Raw genomic sequence first — 20523 nt, 5'->3', positions numbered from 1 at the left:
TTCCCCACAGCTCCACCTCCTTTACACTGCCATTATTTATTGCAATTTCCTGACCAAACTGGCACGTCCTCTCCTGTCAGGGCTTTTTTTTTTTTTTTTTTTCATGAACCACCTTTACTCTTTTGCTAGCCAACTTTGTTTCATTCTTCAAGTCTCAGTTCAAATGTCATTTCTTTCTGGAGACTTTCCCTTAACCCCAAGACAATGTCACCTCCTTCTCTTTTGCACGTACATAGTATACTGCTATGTACTTTCTTTGTAAAGCTGGCCTCACCTGTAATTATGTGTTCCATGTTTGTCTTCTCAACTGAACTATAATTTGCATAAGGATATAAATTTCATCAGTACTATATTCATCCAAGCTGTTCATTTCCATCTGTAGGAATGATGACTTATTTTATGTATTGTGTGTGGACCAAATACAATATCTTGTTCTCAATACATGTTAATAAGTAGTAATCATAAAAATACTTTGTCTCAACCCAGCATGGTTTCAACAAATATGCATTACACTCCCAGAACCAGTCTGCCAAATGAAAAGTCGCTTCAGCTGTCTCAGCTGGAAACTTAAGTATTTACTCACTTGGGAGAGAAATGGGCATGATTTAACCAGAATAGCAGAGTGTCTGCTCCAGAGAGGTCTTGGGCTGAAGCAATTGGAACCTTAATCTCACTAAAATGACAGGGTCTTGGCGGAGGTGAATGGGAAATCTTGCCCAATATTTGACCACACCAAACTGGCTTCAGTCAGGCCCTCACATTCACATGTACCAAATCTACATGTTTCTTAATTTAAAAAGGGCAAGGGTAACTTATTTGTAAACAAAGCAGTTTTATGGTAGACTAAATCATTTTAGAGTTATCCCGTTTAAATTTTTCATTTATAAATTGAATAATTCCTTTAACTGAGCATTTATTCACATCTTCGTAAGACTCTGGTTACTGTATGAGCTGCCCTTTGTCAAGAATGGTGTTTGGGCATCTCAACAATGACTGCATGGGAAATTGTGACTAAGATGAGGAGAAGAAATACTTTAAGATGATCTAACTAAATTGCAAGGTTTGTGTGGCAGAATGCATGCATGAGCGTTGAGATAGGGCTCTTAAAAATTCTGTGACTTGTTCTGGGAAATACCAGGGCCCCAGCTAAGAGCAGCTCCAGCTGCAATCCAAATGGTGATATTTTCATATGTGAAGTACTAAATGATCATTTAGTGATCTTTCAAGTAAACCGCAGAGGAAATCCACAAATTACTATAGCAGACTCTGTTTGTGTTGACACTTATGTACACAATCAAATAGGCTTTTCTCTAAGTGTCTCCATCAAAGGCTTGCTTTCAAAAACAAAAAATATTCCCTACAACTAGCTATAGCAGCACAGGCTAAACATAAACAGAAGTTACTGTTTTATTTATCAGTACATTTTTACTATGCCATAACCCTGTACTAATAATCAGCTATAGAAAGAAGTGATTAGTGAGAACAAATTGACACAATTTACTCATTTCCTTATAAGTAAACTGATATTATCTGGTTGGTTATTTCTGGAAGTAAATAACACATTTTTCCCATGATATTAAAGGACCACTAAATAAAATATTGCTACAATATACTACATTCTACTTAATCACCTTTAACAAAAAGAAATATGTTTCATGATGGTATTCCAACTTAATTTCTTAGAGGCTATGCCATAACACTTTGTAAGAGAATGGGGGTCTGTCTTAAATATTCAATGTTTATTTCACATTGGCCAGAAGTTGAGACTGAGTGTGATGTCTAAAGAGATTTTTACAGAAAACTTACTATGTCTTAAGTATGTGCTCTCTATTTTGGCATTTTCCTTGGGGACTGAACAAATTTTCTAATTGCTTAATTATTATTAGGATGATTGACTGTTGTTTATTGAATTGACATTCTGCTGAGTTGGTATGGAGCTCAATTTCTGTTTGAGTTATGTGTTAGGGACTACTTTTTGGGATTTTGAGCTTAGCGTATAATAATCGCTAGAACTAAACACTTACCTCATGACTGCCAGACTATTAGCAGAATAGTTATAAAGGAGGAAATAGTCCCAGAGCAAGTGCCAATGGTTTTTAGAATAATACTAAAAGTCAATGAAATGTTGTAGAGATGTGTTGAAGCAAAATGTCAACTTTGGGCACAGGATGCTCTAAATGTGGGACTAGGTTTATACAGCATTGTAGTGAGGATATCTACGAGCTTGGTTTGTAATCCTTTCTCAACAGATTCTCGACGTATTGTAATAATTCCTAAAATAAAAAAAAGATTATGGTAGACATGTTCTTATTAGTTTAATGTCTCTGCTCCTTTTTCAAAAACCTCATGTCCTAAGAACATAGCTTCCACTGGGAGACTTGAAGTCAAACAGTTTCTAGGTTTACTGATACAGGCTACTTGCTACTAGGAATTTGAGCAATTCATGGGAGGTGTCTCACCAGGAACCCAAGAAAAGGAATTTTAGGTGTGGTTGGTGAATGACTTAAAACTGCTTTAGTAGACCTCCTTGGAGACAGAAGAATGTTCTAGTGGGCTAGTTCTATAGGTCTAGTGGGCCCAAAGCCACACAATACTTTCCTTTCCAAAGTGGACTTCCTCACTACTCTAGAATCAGTGTATGGCAGGATGGAGAATTCCAGGAATTCATATGTCAAGTTCATAACTGAGTGGGTAAAAACTCTTCTTTTGCATTCTTACAAAAAAAACCACAAGAATGAGTCATCCTCTAGGGGGCAATAGAGTATGATACAGGCTCAGAATTGCCTAGATCAAGTTCCTGAGGAAAAGATTGATCATGGAGAATTATTAAACAGTCTTAGACTCGAGAAAACATTAAAACAGACTTCAACTTTATTATAGTCCCCAGAAGCCCCCTGAATTTTTGTGGCTAGTGAAGCTGAACAGGGTTGATGTGGATCAACTGAAGAATGGAACTGCCCTGCAGGAGCATTACAGATGAACGAACCTAAACCTCAGATCTTCAGAAGACGTGAGGAGGAAGGGATGAAGCAAGACCTACTCAGCCTTTTAAAGTGGGATGCTTTAACCTGAAGTCTTCGACCCTGAGGAACCCTGTCTTGTCAAGGGAGTGCCAGGTTGGGGATTGCCCCACCTTATTTAACTCCAATAGAATTTTTCAGCTACTCAATTCCCTATATTTTATAGTACCTGGGATGGGAAGAAAATTCTTCTGGGCCGCTTCTGACTCCCCAAAACTTTGGTGACTTGGCTTGGTCCCATACTGTCTCAGTTGTGTTGGTGCAGGTCACCTAGTGGTCAACTGCCTGTGTAATAGAAATGAATTTCCTTTCCGATTTCCTAGGAATGACTTAGATAGACATAGGCATGGCACACATTCCAGAGTGCCTGGGGGGAATCTACATGTCTGCCCCAAGGGAAGAAGGAGAAGAGCGTGTTGGAGTGTGATGAGTGGTGGTGGTGGGTGGTGCAAACACACATGGCATTCTCCTCTTGCTTGTGGTACAGGAAGATCTATTGAAGGAAAGGGTGACAGAGAAAAGAGACAGCCTCCCTCATCCCTTTGTTTTCTTCCAAGGAGGAAATCTTCTTATGCATTGGGTCTCATTTTCCATGCAGAATTTGAGTGATGGGATAATTCTTATGAGGAAAGCAATCAAAGCACAGAGCAAGAATAAAGATGAAAGAGGGCTGCAGGCAGCAAAGTCTCTGCAGGCAACTAGAGCTGTTGGTAAGGGACTGGTAGGAGGCTCCTGCCTCTGGAAGGAGGAAGATGAGAGAGAAAGAGTGGCAGTGGGAGGACCACATTAAGGGACTAAGTTAATATTGTGAAGAGATGAGGAGCAAGAAAACGATTCAAAAAAACAAAAAGAATGTTAAGTCATGTGGCTTGTATTAGGAATACATTATTCATTTTTAGGCATTTGCCCCCACCAAGAGACTTAGTAAAGATTTTATTTACTATTTGAGAATAGGCCATTTGGGGACAGGGCCTCAATTGTATTTAGGTTATAATTAAATCGCATATTGATTTGGAATATTACTATGTGTTTGTTAGCCTAAGTTACCTTCTTTAGCTCTTTCTTCACTTTATATTTTGATAATACACTTTCCTAAGTAGCAATAAATCTGAAAAATATTTTAGAAATGCATTTTTAAATCAAGAAAAAAATAAAGAACTAGCCGGGTATTACCAGGCTTCTTGCCAAGTACAGTAATTGTTACTTGTGGAATTTTCTTAGAATGGCCAAGGCATTTGACTCAATAACTATAAGTCTGGAATGAGTAGCTGGGTGGAGGCATTAGTCTGTTGGATCGCTGGCGGGTTAGTTCAAGCCCATATGCTGGAAGAAGAGATTTATCGATGGATTCACTCAGCAGGTCCAAGAAACACAGGGTGTATGTTTTCTTCAAATTGAACACTGAATTGCATTAACCTCTGCTGTTGGTTCCCCTTTTCTCTTAACCGTTTGCCTCTTTTTTCTTACTCTTCTTGCTCTTTTTAGTTCTTCATACCACAGTAACAAATCATTTATTAAATTATACTCTCTTTGGATATATAAGTACAAAGACCACACTCAGTTCATGTTAAGAAGCAGGGCTCAGTTATTTAAGAGCGCACATGGACTTTCAGAAGCAACCACAAAGCTGTGAGGGACCGAGGCAAGATAGAGAGCAGGGGGCTGCGACGTCACTGCTCAACTAAGCCACACACGGAACGCACGGCTCTCAGCCACAGTGTCCAAATCCAGACTTTGGCATCCTTCTCTCACTCAATTTGAGTTGAAACCGAATTTCCTTGTTATTCGTTCCAGGTTGCCAATGTGTGGAACAAATCTGCAGAAATTCAGAATGTAAATGTAAGCAAATAAATTGCACATGGTATACCCTATGTGCAAAAGTTAAGTTAAAAAACTCACTTTTTTATAGGCTGATTTATCTCCAAAGTGTTAGTTAGGATGTGCCAAATGCAGAAAACAATTAAAGAACAACTTTAAATTTTAAGCAGTTTTTCATGGCAGGACATTTATTAGACTCTGAAAGTGATTACAATGCCTTTGTTTTCTCTCCCTTTTTATTTCAATCCGTTGAACTTATTTGTGCACAATTCATTTTTGCTTTTCAAGCTCAAATCATTAACCTAAACAGTTAAAGAGTACAAAGTTTCTCTCCTCTTTGATGAGTCCATATGGTAAAAGCTCTAAACCATGAGATGTGGTTGCTGATGTGCGGCGGGCTACATTTGCAAATGGGCCTGCTGCTGTCTAGGGACCTCCCTGGACACGGGGCTCTCATCCATTCTGTTTTCCCCTGGCATGTATGTATGTTACTTTAATATTCATTATTTTGGAAAATTACTGTACCTAATCAGAATATAAGTTGCTTTCTTTGTCAGCTAATGTAAATGAAAAGATCAGTACATTTTCTAAAAAACAGACCAAAAAACTACTGAAGCAGATAATATTCCTCTGTAACACCTATAATAGCTGAAATATTTCCTTACCTCTTCCACTGAGACATACGAAACTTTACCCCAAAACTTCTGAATAATTTTAAAGACTGCTTAAAAGGATATTTATAGAACCTTTCAGTTCACAGATCCCTAGAAGTTGATTTGCTTTGCTTAGAATTCAGCCCTTGGGGCTGGCCCCGTGGCCGAGTGGTTAAGTTCGTGCGCTCCGCTGCAGGCGGCCCAGTGTTTCGTTGGTTCGAATCCTGGGTGCGGACATGGCACTGCTCATCAGACCACGCTGAGGCAGCGTCCCACATGCCACAACTAGAAGAACCCACAACGAAGAATACACAACTATGTACCGGGGGGCTTTGGGGAGAAAAAGGAAAAAATAAAATCTTTAAAAAAAAAAAAAAAAAAATTTAAAAAAAAAAAAAGAATTCAGCCCTTGACCACGTAGAGAAGGAAGTTCAGGAAGTAGCATAGGCCCAACTCATTGGAAGTTAGCTGGGAAAAGCATGTGCTTAAGCTGATTTTAGACTTAGAGTGGAGCTTATTAGCACTATTATTATTATTAACAATAATTATTTACATTATTAACATATTGTGTAAATATGAAGCATGCAAGAACCACATTTATTACAAAGTCACAAATAAGTGAGGTCATTTGTTTCAAGCTTGTTAGAGCTTTGCTTTAGGATTTTATGGGGGTTGTGCCCCTCCTCGCATGACTTCTTGAACTGCAGAGGTGGGAAAGCTAAAAATCTACACGTCTCAGAGCTTGGTGAAGCTGGGGGTCAAGAATGAACTTCTGCAATCAGATGGGATGCACAAAACTTGAAACTGACAGAAGGCAGAGGTTTCCCTTCTTCAGTTTCTGCTGATTTTGCTGGCAAGCATGCCTGTGCAGCAGTTAGGACTCCCTGCTGCAGGAGAGGTCCCCGGGGTCTGTTCAGTGGCTGTGCAGGGCTAGGGTGTAGAACAGAGCCTAGCGGTGCAGGATGCTTCTGGAGCTAACAGCTGCCCCTTCCAGATCCCTGGACTACAGCTAAGGTAAGTGTGCCCAGAGCAATAGTTCCAGGGACAGCTTCCAGATTCCCAGCTTCCCTAAACGTGGTCAAGGAAGCAGCTCCCTTGGTAGGCCAGTGTTACAGAATTGTTCTGAAATTATTTCTGGAGGTCAGGCTAGAGTCCAATTCTCCATCTCTTTCAATGATTTTATAAGGGCCTAATTCCTGATTTAAGTTACTTTCTGCTTAAAATAGAGCATTTTCTGTTATCTGTGACTGAATTGATACTAGTGTTTGAGGCAGTAGGTTTGGTATTTAACCTACTTGGGTTTGAAGGAAGTGAGGATCAACTTACCATTAGATGATGGGATAATAATAATCCACGGCAGCTGCTGGTGAAATAGTTGCTTATAACTGTATTCACCTGGCATGAAGTGCCTATAGAAAATATGGCTTTGATAACTGAGCGATAAGGCACAGGATGAAGACATGTTACATAGAGGTGAACTGGCTGCCAGAAAGTGCACAGCAGACGTTAAAGAGAGAAATGAGAAATTCAGGGTTTAAAATTATCCACTCAACGTGGTTAGAGAAACAGGGAGTTTTTAGCCTTACAAGAATCTTCTCTCTTGTGGCTGTTGGTAGCCAGAAATCAATCACAGAGTCTGATCCTATGGCTTGCTAAATTACAACATAGGTTGAATTTAAAGGCTCACTAGGTTTTTTATGTGAAAATACACTGCTTGGGAAAGAATAAGATTCTGAGATTTGGAGAGTTGATCCTTGGGAGGATTTGGAAAATTCTGTTTACCCCAAACCTAAACTCACTGACCTTTCCACGATAGCAGATGTAGCCATTTCTACACTGCGCTCTAGTCTTCCCTCACTTTTAAAACCTGTAGTGACCTTTGGTGATGTTGTCACCTTACCTGGGGATACTAATTTGCCTTGTGTTCCATCCTACTTACACCATTTCTTCCAGACCCGTAAGTAGAATCTGATCCCAGATACCACGGGGACCCAGTTCGAGTCACACCTGAGAGGAAAATACTTTGCACTTCAAAACATTGGAAAATTTTACTAAAAGAAGTAAACAAATGTGCTGATTCTCACAAGATTTGTAAATCTTAGCATATACTTCATTGCACAAAGCAGCTGGCCTCATAGAAGAATGAAACAGCCTACTGAAGACAGGACTTATGATGTTAGGTGGAAGTCAAATCCTTGTGAGTTGGGGTCCACATAGGAGACGAAATCTGTTTTCAACCAGTGAATGTATGGGTCTGGGCAGGAAGAGGCGCAACTGGGAAAAGCACTGTTCATGGTATGTTGACGACAGTCTTGCTTTCTACCTTACTGTGACCAGGGGATGCAAAGCTCTGATTGGCCAAGACTAAGTGTCACATCAACCCCCAGTACCAAGCATCAGGTCCACTCAAAACAAATGGTTTGAGAATTGGGAAGATAGTAGTTCTCCAAAGGACTATCTGAATATGATTGCCAGAAGAAGGGAAAAGAGTGTGGGGAGCAAAACAACAACTCTCACGTCATCTGGAAAGCCACTGCCCCACCCGTCCCATTATCACCATCATGCCTGAAAATCTGCCGCAAGCAAACCATTACTGTGGTTTAAGATTTGCCCTTGTAAAAATGGCACTTTCTGTTTAGTGTATTATCCTCATTGTAACGATGAGAAGTTGAGTAATCTGTCTAGAGCGGTAGACATGGGACTTGAGACTTGATACAGAGCTGTTTGAGCACAAAGCCCCTGCTCTTAAAAGAAAAAAAATTAAATAAATCATGGATGTGCTTTAAAATTCAAAAGGTACAGTTAAGAGATATACAGTAAAAACTAAATTTCTGTTTCACCCTTTCTCCTCAGCTGCCAGTTTACCTGAGGTGCTATTAAGAATATCTTGTGTACTCCCTATGTATATATGTACATATGTATACAAATATATGTAAATATTTATCCTAAAAAGACAAAAAGATAGGAACATAACACTATTTTATTCTTTTTTTTATATATCCATCTGCCTGTCTTGGCGACCATTACAGATTAGTACAAGTAGAGTGACTTTGTTGGGTTTGCTAATATCTGTGCAGTGTTTGTCATCTACATAGAGCTTTATTTGCATAACTAGCCTTACTTATATATCCTTAAGTTCTTTTCAATCTTTTGCTATTATAAAAAATGCTGCAAAGAATATCCTAGTATATATAGCTTTTACCTCATTTTCGAGTATATATACAGGATATGTTCCTAGAAATAGAATAAAAGGGTATGTGTGCTTTTAATTTGTTAGTCACTGATAAGTTGCCTTCTGAAAGGATTACTTAAGTTTGCACTCCTATCAACATGATATAAAAGCACCTATTTTCCTGTATCCTCCTCAATTCGGAGTGTTGTCAAACATTTTGGTCTTTATCAACCTGATAAATGGAAATGGTGACTTTCTTATAGTTTTAATTTGTGTTTCTTTTATTATAGGTGATTTTGAGCATCTTTTCTTACGTTTGAAAGTAATTTGTATTTCCACTCCTGTTAAATGTTCATATCCTCTGTCTCATGGGTTGTTAGTCTTTTCAATTTGATTTATGGTAGTTAATTGTATATTAACAGAATAAGCTTTTAAAAATTTTCTTGTGTTGCAAACATTATTCTCATTTGTTTACATATTGATATTCCAGGCAGAATTTTATTTTCAGTTCATTTATGCTTTTTATTGTTGTATTTAAAAATATGGTATTCTTTTTGGTGTAAAGGGTGACACTGGGATACCGTTTTATTTTCCTTTCTAGATGACAAGATCCCCCATTTCAACAACTATGCAATGTTGCCTTCTGGAGAAGATTCTCAAAGATAACATTTTAGGTTTATCTGCCCTGTGTCCCTCAGGGTCCAGTAAGTTATCACTGCCTTTCAAGCTGCTTCATCAGAGTCAAACCTTGCTTTTTTTTTTATTTATTTGTTTATATTGAGATATAATTGCCATGTAACATTGGTAAGTTTGTATATAGCATATTGATTTGATACATGTTGTACACCTTAAACTTACGCAACATTGTATGTCAATTTATATATTGCACAAAATGTGACCCTCAGCCTCAGAGACGTGAAGTGATTTCCAGCGTCAGACAGGCAGTAAGTGAGGAAGCAAGGGCTGGAACAACTCTATCATGCTGACTGACAGAAAGGGTGAAGGCTGTCGGCCGCAGTTGGGGTCTCAGAGATCAGAGGCCTCAGAGGTGAGCAGGCTGAGATGGAAGGAGGATGAGATGATAAGGGGAACCCTGCCACTCAGGTGACTTGGAGCCTGGGCATCATTCCCCAGCCAGCTATATCTCCTACTCCCACCCCAGTGTAGCGGACAGAGCTGGGATGGGTATAGCAGGACTGAATGTGGTAGATTCTCTCTCTTAAGGCATGTGGTAGCTCATTTGAAGGGAACAAGTGGACTGACTGATCAGAGGGAATGCAAAAGCCCATCATTCCCACCAGCTAAGCAGCCCTTGGAGCCATCTCCTGGCTGGAAGACCAGGACTTCCTCCAGGTTCACAAGGAAGTAGGGAGACATACAGGAGAAACCTGGTCCCTGCATCTGCTTGGACACACTGGCACTCTGACCTGCACAGCAGCCCCCTACATGGGATCCTTTAGACACGTGGATCAGGCAGGATTCTCACTGCTACAACCCACAGGAGAGGGAAGGAGCCAGAGGTGGAGGCTGGTCTGAGATGGCTTGGAGCCCCCAGAATTCTAGCTTCTGGGTATTTTCCCCAAGGCTCAGCTGGTCTTGAGCACTTCTGCCAAGGAATGGCTCAGGCAGCCAGTGACCACATGGAAATCTTTGCCTGTTGTTTTGACACTGATGGCACTCAGGAAGATGGCAACAGTTCAAAAGGATTGTATGCACTTCTGAGATTTTCTGTACCTAATCTTGTAAAAATAAGCCCTTGGTTTTCTAAAGCATGTTGTGTCGCCTAGTTTGAACTTGACAAAATACATGAAAGTGATTTAAAAATTGTGTAGGCCTCAGAGTGTGAGCACATGGACAGATTTTTGAGAAAATCCACTTAAATCACGAAATTTGTATTTTATCACAGATAACTGGCTATTGTTGTTTCAAGAACTTGATTATTGATCATTAAGTATCATCTAACAATAAGATTTTTACTTGGGTTTAAAATGAAATAAATAAATAGACAAAATGCCTTAATATTAATAAAAAGATCCCTTGGAAAATGAATGCAGTATGGTGTATTCAGCCTAGTAATTCAAGTGTACTTTTTATAGTAAGAATTTATAATACTTTCTGGATTCTTATCAGGTGCAATAAAAAATTAATGTGCTATGCAACCCCTTTCTGGCCCAAATTAAACAATAGAAAATCAGCAAAATTTTACCATTGCTATTAACAGAAAATGACATTTGTGTTTCAATTTGGCAAAATAATTTATGCAATTAAGAAGTGAGGCTTGGTGAAAACAGCAAGGTTTAGGCACCAGACACAGCTGGTACCACCTCTGCTTCTCCACCAATTGCTCTGTGCTTAGGGGTAATTATTTAAGAACTCTGAGCCCCCTCAGTCTTTTCTTCTACAAAATGAGAATAATAAAAACTATCTTGTAAGACAGTTGAGAGGATAATGGCACATAGTAGTCATACAATAATGGTATTATTATTATTGATGACATCTAAAGTGAATTATCAACCAAGAGCAAAATGTGCTTCCCTTCAATGGGAAATAATTAGATTCCTGAAGGAAAGCTGGTTACAGTTATTATAATGTAAATTAAACCATAATCTCTTTGGATTATAGAGACTTCTTCATATCTAGCAGGACAGAGAGGACAGAAACAGGTTGGAATTTGTAGGTGACTTTATAGAATAAAATCAATGCTTCATGGGTGAAAATATTACCCCCAATGTTGGAAATGTTGGATGTGCAAAGCAGGTCTCTCTGCCACATTCTGCCACAGTGTTACTATTTCTAAAATACTGGAGATGAGAAGCCACTTTCAGGCTAAAATTAAAAGACATACTGGTTTTGTTTTGGAAAAATCGATTCATCAATATGTTTTTTTCCATGGCTATAAAAAGTATTTGAAAATAAAGTAGTAAAAAATCTTGGTATGTATTTTTTCCTTGGATAATGAGGTGCTCATTCAAATCCTCTTGGAAAAGATTATTTTGTGCTCTGGTCAAGGTGGCCTACTTTCTTTTTGTGTTGAAGGGATTTGAAATTAGAAGTTATTTGTATTTTCCCAGGGAGTGTCCACTTTGGGAAGAAAGAAAATTATATGCCTGAAGAACATGGTTGGCCAATTTATTGTTGTTTATGTCTGTGCTAGACCTAAAAGGAAATACATAGATTCAAGTTTCCTTTTTTTCTGGGAAATATAGTGTCCCATTTTGTTTTATGATAGAATGATATTCTTTCCCCTGTATTAGTGTATTCAAAGGTGAATTCTTTGAGCATGAATTCTTTTGTCTTGAATTCTTTGAGTTCACAATCTGGACCAAACCACATACATGTGTAAGAAATGGAGGCAAGAAAGAAAATCAGGAGTCTTTCCTCACGAGAAGGTTTCAATAAATATATGAATTTTTCCTCCTTTGAAAGATTGCTTGAACACATTTCAATTCTTCTAAAGTGTTCATTATGGGAAATAGTCTACCAAAATAAATTCTTCCTTCTGAAATTGTTTTATATTCATATGGACTTGTTCCTATGTCCTGCTTGGGAAAACTAGTGTCTCAGCCACCTGAGATATTATATAGCTGGGAACTGTCATCAAGAAGAATGTGTAATTGCAATTATACTTAGATGAAAAGGAATTTGCAATGGACACAAAATACGTTGATTTGTAAAGTACAGATAGTTGGGTCAAAGAGGAATCTTTAAAACCTGGTGTTGGCAGAAGTATTTCATTCATTTGTGCTAGGTGCCCTCTCCTGGTCACTGTGAGTAATGTTCAGGAGTCTATTCTTTCTAGATTCCACTTTGCTTTGAAACATGACGTGTGCATCCACACATGTACTTCATGCTGGACTTCCTATTTGAGGAAAGAAATCTGAAGATAAGCGACTTTTAACTTTATAGGAGTTGAAGTCTTATTTCCTTCCCTCACCCTAGCACTTTTGATCATCATGCAGTATTTGATTAGCTTGTGTGGTGGGATGATACTTTGTTATCTGGTATGTTCTTCTCTTTTTCTCATGACTTCACCATCAATCCAAGGGGAACCTGCATTTGGCCTGTTTGAACATGACAGGAGTGACATATGGAACAGGAATCCAGCCCAGAACCTGAGCAGATAAGGAAGTGAACATCTTTCTCCTCTCCCATGTTCGCTCATACCACAACAGAGTGTGTACAAGCCCCAGGAGCATCAAACCCCAGGGAAAGAGGAGCAGCCCAATGTGATTGAGTATTAAACCTAAATAGCTGTGAAATCAGTGAATTTTACTTTAAGTTTTGAGCATCAGGTAGAACGGGGGTCTCAGAACCAGAAATTATATGAAATTTATTCCTGAAAAATTCTATCTTTTATACCTGTGTAAAAACTGTGATTGAATTAGGGACTCTTATGCCTAATGAGCTTAGCATATCAGAGTTGGTAGTGACCCCTAGCCCAGTTTCTAGTCTGGGATATACTTGAACTTTCAATCTCTTTTGAGAGATCAGGTAAGTGTATTTCCCCAGACAAAGAACAGGCTTGCTTATTGTTTGCTTAAAAGCACTGGATTCCCCAAGATCAGCAGTCTTTAGCTGTGATGCAAACTCACTCTGTGCATTGAATCCATCTGAGCATACTGGGTCATGCTAGTAGGACTTGGGGAATGGGAACCAATGTGAATGTGCTGATGCTTATGCCACCTCCTGCGCTGTGAGTAAGAGAGTTCTGTGTTTCTGATCCAGGAGTCTCATGTCTTCAGCCAGCACCCATGAAACAGAAATAGGCTGATTTATTAGGTTGTAAGTAGGGTAAAATCAAATCCCAGACCTGACAATAGCCTCCCACCAAGTTGTAAATATTTTTTCACCGTACCATTCTACAAATAATATTTTTACCTTCTTTATATGTTAGAACCTGGGCCAATTCCAAAAGCTAATTCATTTATCTTACTGATTTATCCCACTTTGATAATACACTATTTATGGAAATCAATAGATTTAAAAATACTCAGAACATGAAAATATGTTAGTCTTATAAATAGTATATTTCTTATCAGAAAACAAAACTCTAATAAAATTTTAATAAGGCATGCTGTTCACTTTGCTCTTCCAAATAGGAAAATAGCTAAAATACAGCACAGATTTGATAATTGTCTGTTTCCTACACTAAGATTTTCAATATGTATCTATTCACTTACCACAGATAACCCTAGTGCCTACCACACTTTTCCTGGTATATAGGAGGTGCTCAGTTAGTATTTGTTAAATGAATTAATGGACAGAAATACTCTGAATTTTGTTAACTCTGTAATGATGAGCCCAAGATAATTTTTCCAGTTCCTATAAAACCGACTTCCATGAATGAATTACAAATAATGACTGGAATGGTTATAGGAAAGGGCTCATTATTTTAAGATGGGTTTCATTTTAATTGGATATATACAGTCCCAAAGATCTTTTCTTTTCCATGCAAAAAAAATGAATTAGAAATGTAAATATAATTATGCCTAAAGTAAAAAAACAGAAAATGAAGGAGAAAAAAGCTTTCTATTATGGAAAATTTCAAACATAGATGAAAGTAGAGAGGATAATGTAATGAGCCCCCAGATACCCACCACCCAGCTTCAGCAATTATCAAACATGGGCAATCTCATTCATCTGTAGCCCCAATTCCTTCACTCCTCCACTGGATTCTTTTGAAATCCATGAGAGCACATCAATTTATCCCTAAATACTTGAGAACAAACACATTTTTAAATGGAAAAAAAGAAACTTTCCAGAAAGATAGATGATTGTCATGAACTTAACATTTCTAGAGAAAGTGAAACATGGCCAAAAGTTGTATTTCACACTAAAATGTACTTTTATGTCTTTGGTATGGTCAGCTCTAACCTCCACTCAAGCAAAGAGATATTTTAAAGCTCTCCTTGCTTTTTATTGCTTTTAATTTGTATCACTGGATTTAAAAGGCATTGATGATTTAACTAGATCCAGGCTATTAATAGAAACATAAGTAAAACCATTCCAACTTCAAATAAAGTTTTCCATCAGAAGTAAGAATATTTTCCAGTTACTACCACTTTCAGGGTAGAATTGTTAATTCTTGACTTCTATGATGGGAAGTTTAAAAATGATTATTTTTCTCTATTAAAATAGCCATATTGATTTTTTTTACAACTCCTGGTGTCATAATTTGGCAGTGGAAACAATTTTGGAGAGTTATGTTAGCATACATATATATTTCATTGTGTATACGCACAGTGAAATGCCTTTGAATTGTGAGAAAATCCTGTAGTTTGCTGGCTTGTATTTAGTCAGCACACACAGGTTTAGCGTACTTGCTAAAATATTAAGATACTTGCAGGTGAATAGCTGCTGTTCTAAGCGCCCTGTCTGCATCTGGCTGCATAGTTCCCTGAATCTCCTCATGATCCAGGACTACAGGGTTCAAATTTAGCATGGCAGAGAGCCCAGATGACCTGGTTGTAGTACTAGGCAGCCTCCAATCTGATTGACAGGTGCTCCTGCCTTAGTGATTGTTAAACATTTTGAAAAACCGCTCAAGTTTAGAAGATCTGATCAATCTGACTGGATAGAATAGATCCAGGGATTATGTAAAAGGAAGGACAAACAATGGCAGGAAAATAAGAATAGTCCCAGAGAAGCAGGATGGACATAACTAGAAAGGTTGGCTAGAAGCTCCCTATATGCAAAAAAGAAACAGAACTTGTTCATTATTTCAGAGCTAGAAGACCAGAAGGGAAATAGATTATAAAGACAGTAATGAAAAAATCACAATAGGATTTTATAAGGAGTGCCTGTACTGAACACTACAGAGCAAGTACATGAGAACCGTGTTGACTTTGTTATAAACGATGCTGCTGGTGGGCACTGTAAAAAAATTGTTTGTGTCATGCGATATGAATTTGCTAGGAATGATTTTGTAAGAAACTCTATCAACTTATGATGTTTCATCAACCTACCATAGTAACCAATATTTTTCATTCCTCTCCATAAAGCACACTGATTGGTGCCCACACCTTGCTGAATGTTCGTGGTGGTCAGGCTTTCCTCCAGTCAGCCAAGCTCCCAGCACTTGAGCCATATGTTGACTCATATAGTAGACAGTTGTGTTTGTTCTGAAACCTGTTTATGCCGGTTGCACTTAGAATGTTAAATGTATAAAGTATTACATAAATAAATGAAATATGAGTGAAAAAACGGAAAATTGTTGTTTCTATGAAAATAAAGTTGAAAGCTTTTAAAAAGACTTGATAGACGTGAATCACTAAAAATTACTATTGAATTACTTGTGGGAAATTAGCGTAAAAATTGGGGGAGGGGAGAATAATTTAACTTAAGAAGGATTTTACACTCAGTTGCTTTACAAATATTTTCAAAATTTCAATCCATCTTAAAGAGTAGAAATTAGAGGGGCTGGCCCAGTGATGTAGTGGTTAAGTTTGCACGCTCCGCTTTGGCAGCCTGGGGTTCACAGGTTCAGATCGCAGGCGTGGACCCAGCACTGCTCATCGAGCCACACTGTGGCATCATCCCACATAAAACAGTGGAAGATTGGCACAAATGTTAGCTCAGTGACATTCTTCCTCAAGCAAAAAGAGCAATATTGGCAACAGATGTTAACTCAGAGCTAATCTTCTTCTTCAAATAAAAGAAATAGAAATTAGAAATTATAGATAACGCATGGTGAAATGGTTTATTTGTTTTAAAAAACCAGCATGTATTCAATCATTTGACCTATTGGCTGTACATCAAAAGACTGTGAAGAAATGTGCATTCATTTGCACAACAGTGAATAAATGTGTATTTGAAATAAAAAGTTAAAAGTAATTATAATTTTTATGAATAAATTTTTTAACTGATTTTTTTATTAATGACCAACTATTGATCCAGATTGCATTAGGATTTTTATTGTGTGACAATTAGAACCAACCAGAAGTTAAAACTTTAAAATATTAAATATGATTTCTATTTTCATAAATATTCTATAGAACTATTTGTAAGACTAATAGAGTAGAATAAGAGACTTGTATAAAGTTTCCTTGTGTCTCTCTCTCATGTGCACTATTCACGTATTCAGAGTCAGAACAAGAGTCTAATTGTCTCGTCCTTGCCTATGTGAGAGAAAATTCAAGAAGGTGAACTGATCCAACAAAGCATCATCATCTGTGTGTTTACTTGTTCCAGAAGATTCTTGTTGTGCACAAGGCAGCAGCACCAGCTGCTCAGAGATGGGAGTAGCCCTGGTGCTCTGGGCTCTGACTCTGGAAAATTGGAGGTGTCTGCGTCTCCCTGAGGGGCCAGCCTGTCCCTGGGGAACTCTGCCTGAGGGATGACTGCTAATACTTAGGAATGTGTAGTGCAATGAGGGGAGGGGTTGAAAACTATACACCAGGATCCAAAAGTGCAACAAAATATAGTGTCTTCATTTTTGAAAACTGATCTCAACTTGCCTTGGGAACCCTGTTCCCACTGATGGCAGAAGAATAACTGCGCTTGCCAATAAAAGGCAAGATATTCTCTTAAAATCCAAATTTCTTATCAGAGTTACTTTTCACTTTGAAAATTTTTACTCCCTTCATTTCTACCCAAACTGGCATATGGATACAAGGAGAAGCTAGCAGCCTTAGAGCACTGGGGGACGGCAGTCTCTTTCTCACCAGCCTTTGCTGAGATGCCCTCGTCTGGTTTTGTTCCTGGGAGAGTTGTGCTGATGTCTGCTGAGTTGTGGCTGGTCTTGTCTGGACTGTGCTGTGGTGTTGTGCTGGCATTCACAGGTCAGTGATCACGGATTTAGCCATTGCTTTTATGTACAATGACCCCTGTGGCACAGGCCTCCTTGGTCTGCTGGTTCTACACATCAGAGTGCCGTTGGGAAGGTCCAGAATCTTTGCCTGCTTTCTCCACACCTCACTGCAGACTGCAGGATTCTGTGAGACAGCTCAAGGCCCCTCCCTCAGCCATTGCTATTCTGCTCATATAAGCCTTGTTGCTCCCAAACCAAACTGGGTACGAGACATTGCTAAAGGATGTAGTCTCCCCTACTGTTTTTGTGGACATAGACCACTAGCTCCAGTGTTCTTGAATCATCACTTAACCTGTTTGATATTTGTCCTGCTCTCACCCCAGGGACATGGCCCTAAGAGAGGAACTAGAATACTTGCATGTGACCACGTGCCCAACTCTCACCTTTCTTGAGTCGGCTCCACAGCAATTAGAAGAATCTCTCCTTGTTTCTATTGGATAGGGTCTTCCTTTACACCATATCTTCATTCTTTTCTTTAATATGGCCTATAATAAATATATTCAAACCCTCATGTTTTGTTCTTAATATAAAAGGAAAGTTTAGAATTTATTTTTAAAAACTTTCTGTTTCAACAAGGCCTAGATTTCAATGCTATTATTTCACAAAAGATTCAAAAGAGTGTGCTTTTAGACTCAAATCTGAGCAATGATACTTTTGATCTAGGAAATATCTAACTACTACTCCTTCCCTGGGACAATAAAACTCTGGATCTAGCCTTAATTGCTGAAGGGTAATAGTAGAAAGGGGAAAACTAAATAACTGTGAGAGAAAACACATTAAATATTATTTCTTAAATTCCTTTTAGAAATTTCTTAAATTCTTCTTTAGAAATTTAGAAATTTCTTTAGAAATTTCTTAAATTCTTCCCAGGTGAAATATCACCCTTTGCCTTCTTCAAGTCCCATTGTTTCTATCTGGATACACATCTGCCCAAAGTCATTCCTTGTTCTGATCCAAGGAGTAGCAATAAAAGGTCCCTGGAAACTGGGTTCCTGGGTAAACTACAAGGGAACTGAACAAGTGAGTAATAAAAACACCAAAAGGTAAGATCTCTCCAATATCTAATACAGCTGGTGGATTCTGAAAGAGATACCAGTGACATAAGGTCTCTAGTCCTAAGACTGGGAAAACAGAGCAATACGGCCTTTGATTCTCAACATGCCTCTCCGCCCTCACCGCTGACCTGATGCATCTCTCAGAAGTGTCAAACACAAAGTAGCTTTAATAACCTCTGCTTGGTCTCCTTTGCCCATTAAAGTACAGACAGAAAGAAAACAGAGCCACAGATAGTTGTTTCCTCATATGACAGCCATTTCGTCTGGTCTTTTCCAAAGAGAAATTGACAGAAGCGCTGGTGAGCCAGCATTGTCTCAACCACACTGACACCGTGAACCCAACAAAATTATGAGGAACTTCTACTTACATATTGTCTAACACTGAGAGAATTGCTAATAAAAGAAAGTAAAGGGACTTGAATTTTCTTAGGATAATAGCTTAGGTGACTATATACTTTATTTTCAAACTGGCAGATTTTTAAGAGTAAAAGGGAATATATTAATTAGCTCAAAACAATGGGCATTAACCAAAATGTCACAATCAAACCAGGACATATGGTTGTTCTAATAACAACACAGAAATTATGTTATGAGAGGTGGTCAACACTAACAAGAAGAAGATTTCTTCATCTTACAGATGTCCTACTCTGAGGATTAAGAAACACTTGCTGCCTTTTCTTGGGATGCCTAAGAATGACTTGTCACAGCTCCTCTAAGATGGAGCCAGATGAAGTACAGATTATATATTGCCGGGAAAAATATTAATGAACTTGAAGATACAGTAATAAAAACAATGCAAAATAAACACACAGACAAAAAGAATTTTAAAAATATATAAAATGAGCATAAAAGAGCTGTGAAAAATCTTCAAGCAGCCTAATACACACATAATTGGACTCACTGAAGGAAGAGGGAAAACAGAGAAAATATTTGAAGAAATAATGCCTGAAAATTTCCAGATTTGGTGAGAATTATAAATCAACAGGTCCAAGAAACTCAACTAACCAAACCACAAAAATTGTGATGAAAACCACACAATCATGATCATAACCTAATTGTATGAAACCTATCGTTAAAAAATAATTTTTTTAAGAGCCAGAGTCAAAAAGAAACTTTACCTACAAAGGAAAAAAAAAAAAGAGAATTACATCAGATTTCTTAATGAAACAATGCAAGTGAGAAGACAGTGGAACATCTTTGACATACTGAAAGAAAAAAATTATCAATTTAGGATTCTATACACAGTCAACATAATTTTCAAAAAATGAAGGCGAAATAAAAACTTTCTAAGACATACAAAAACTGAAAGAATTAGTCACCAAAAGACCTGGATTATATGAATCTTAAAAGAGCTCCCTTAGAAAATAAGAAAATAATGGCAATGGAAATATGGATATACACAAAAGAAGAGCACCAAAAAAGGTGCAAATACATGTGATCAAATATATATTTTTTCTTATTATTTAAATCTCTTTAAAACATAATGACTATTTAAACAACAATATATGTGTAAGAAAAATGTGTGACTACAACAGTATAAAGGCCACAGGGAGAAATGAAGTATTTTATTATAAGGTTATTAAACTATCCACAAAGTGGTATAATATCACTTGACAGTAGAATGTGATAAGTTAAAGGCATATACTATAAACCTGAAAGAAACAACTAGATTAATAAAACAAAAAGTTATAAGTAATAAGCAAAAAAAGGAGATTAAAACTGGAAGCATAAAAATAATTCTAAAGAAGGCAGAAAAATACTAAAACAACAAAAAAATATGACTACAAAGAAACAAAAAACGTATGATCAACTCAATAGACACAGAAAAGGGATTTGCAAAATCCAGTATCCATTCATGAATAAAAAGAAAACAGAAACCCAAAACTCTCAGCAGACAAGGTATAGAAGGAAAACAATCTGAGAAAGGGGATTTACAAAAAAAAAAAAAAAAAAAGCCATACAGCTAATATCTTACTTAATGGTGAAATACTGAATG

Source organism: Equus przewalskii, chromosome 13 (assembly GCF_037783145.1).
Source record: "Equus przewalskii isolate Varuska chromosome 13, EquPr2, whole genome shotgun sequence".
In the NCBI taxonomy this organism is placed as follows: Eukaryota; Metazoa; Chordata; class Mammalia; order Perissodactyla; family Equidae; genus Equus; species Equus przewalskii.
Note: the sequence above shows the minus strand (reverse complement) of the source record.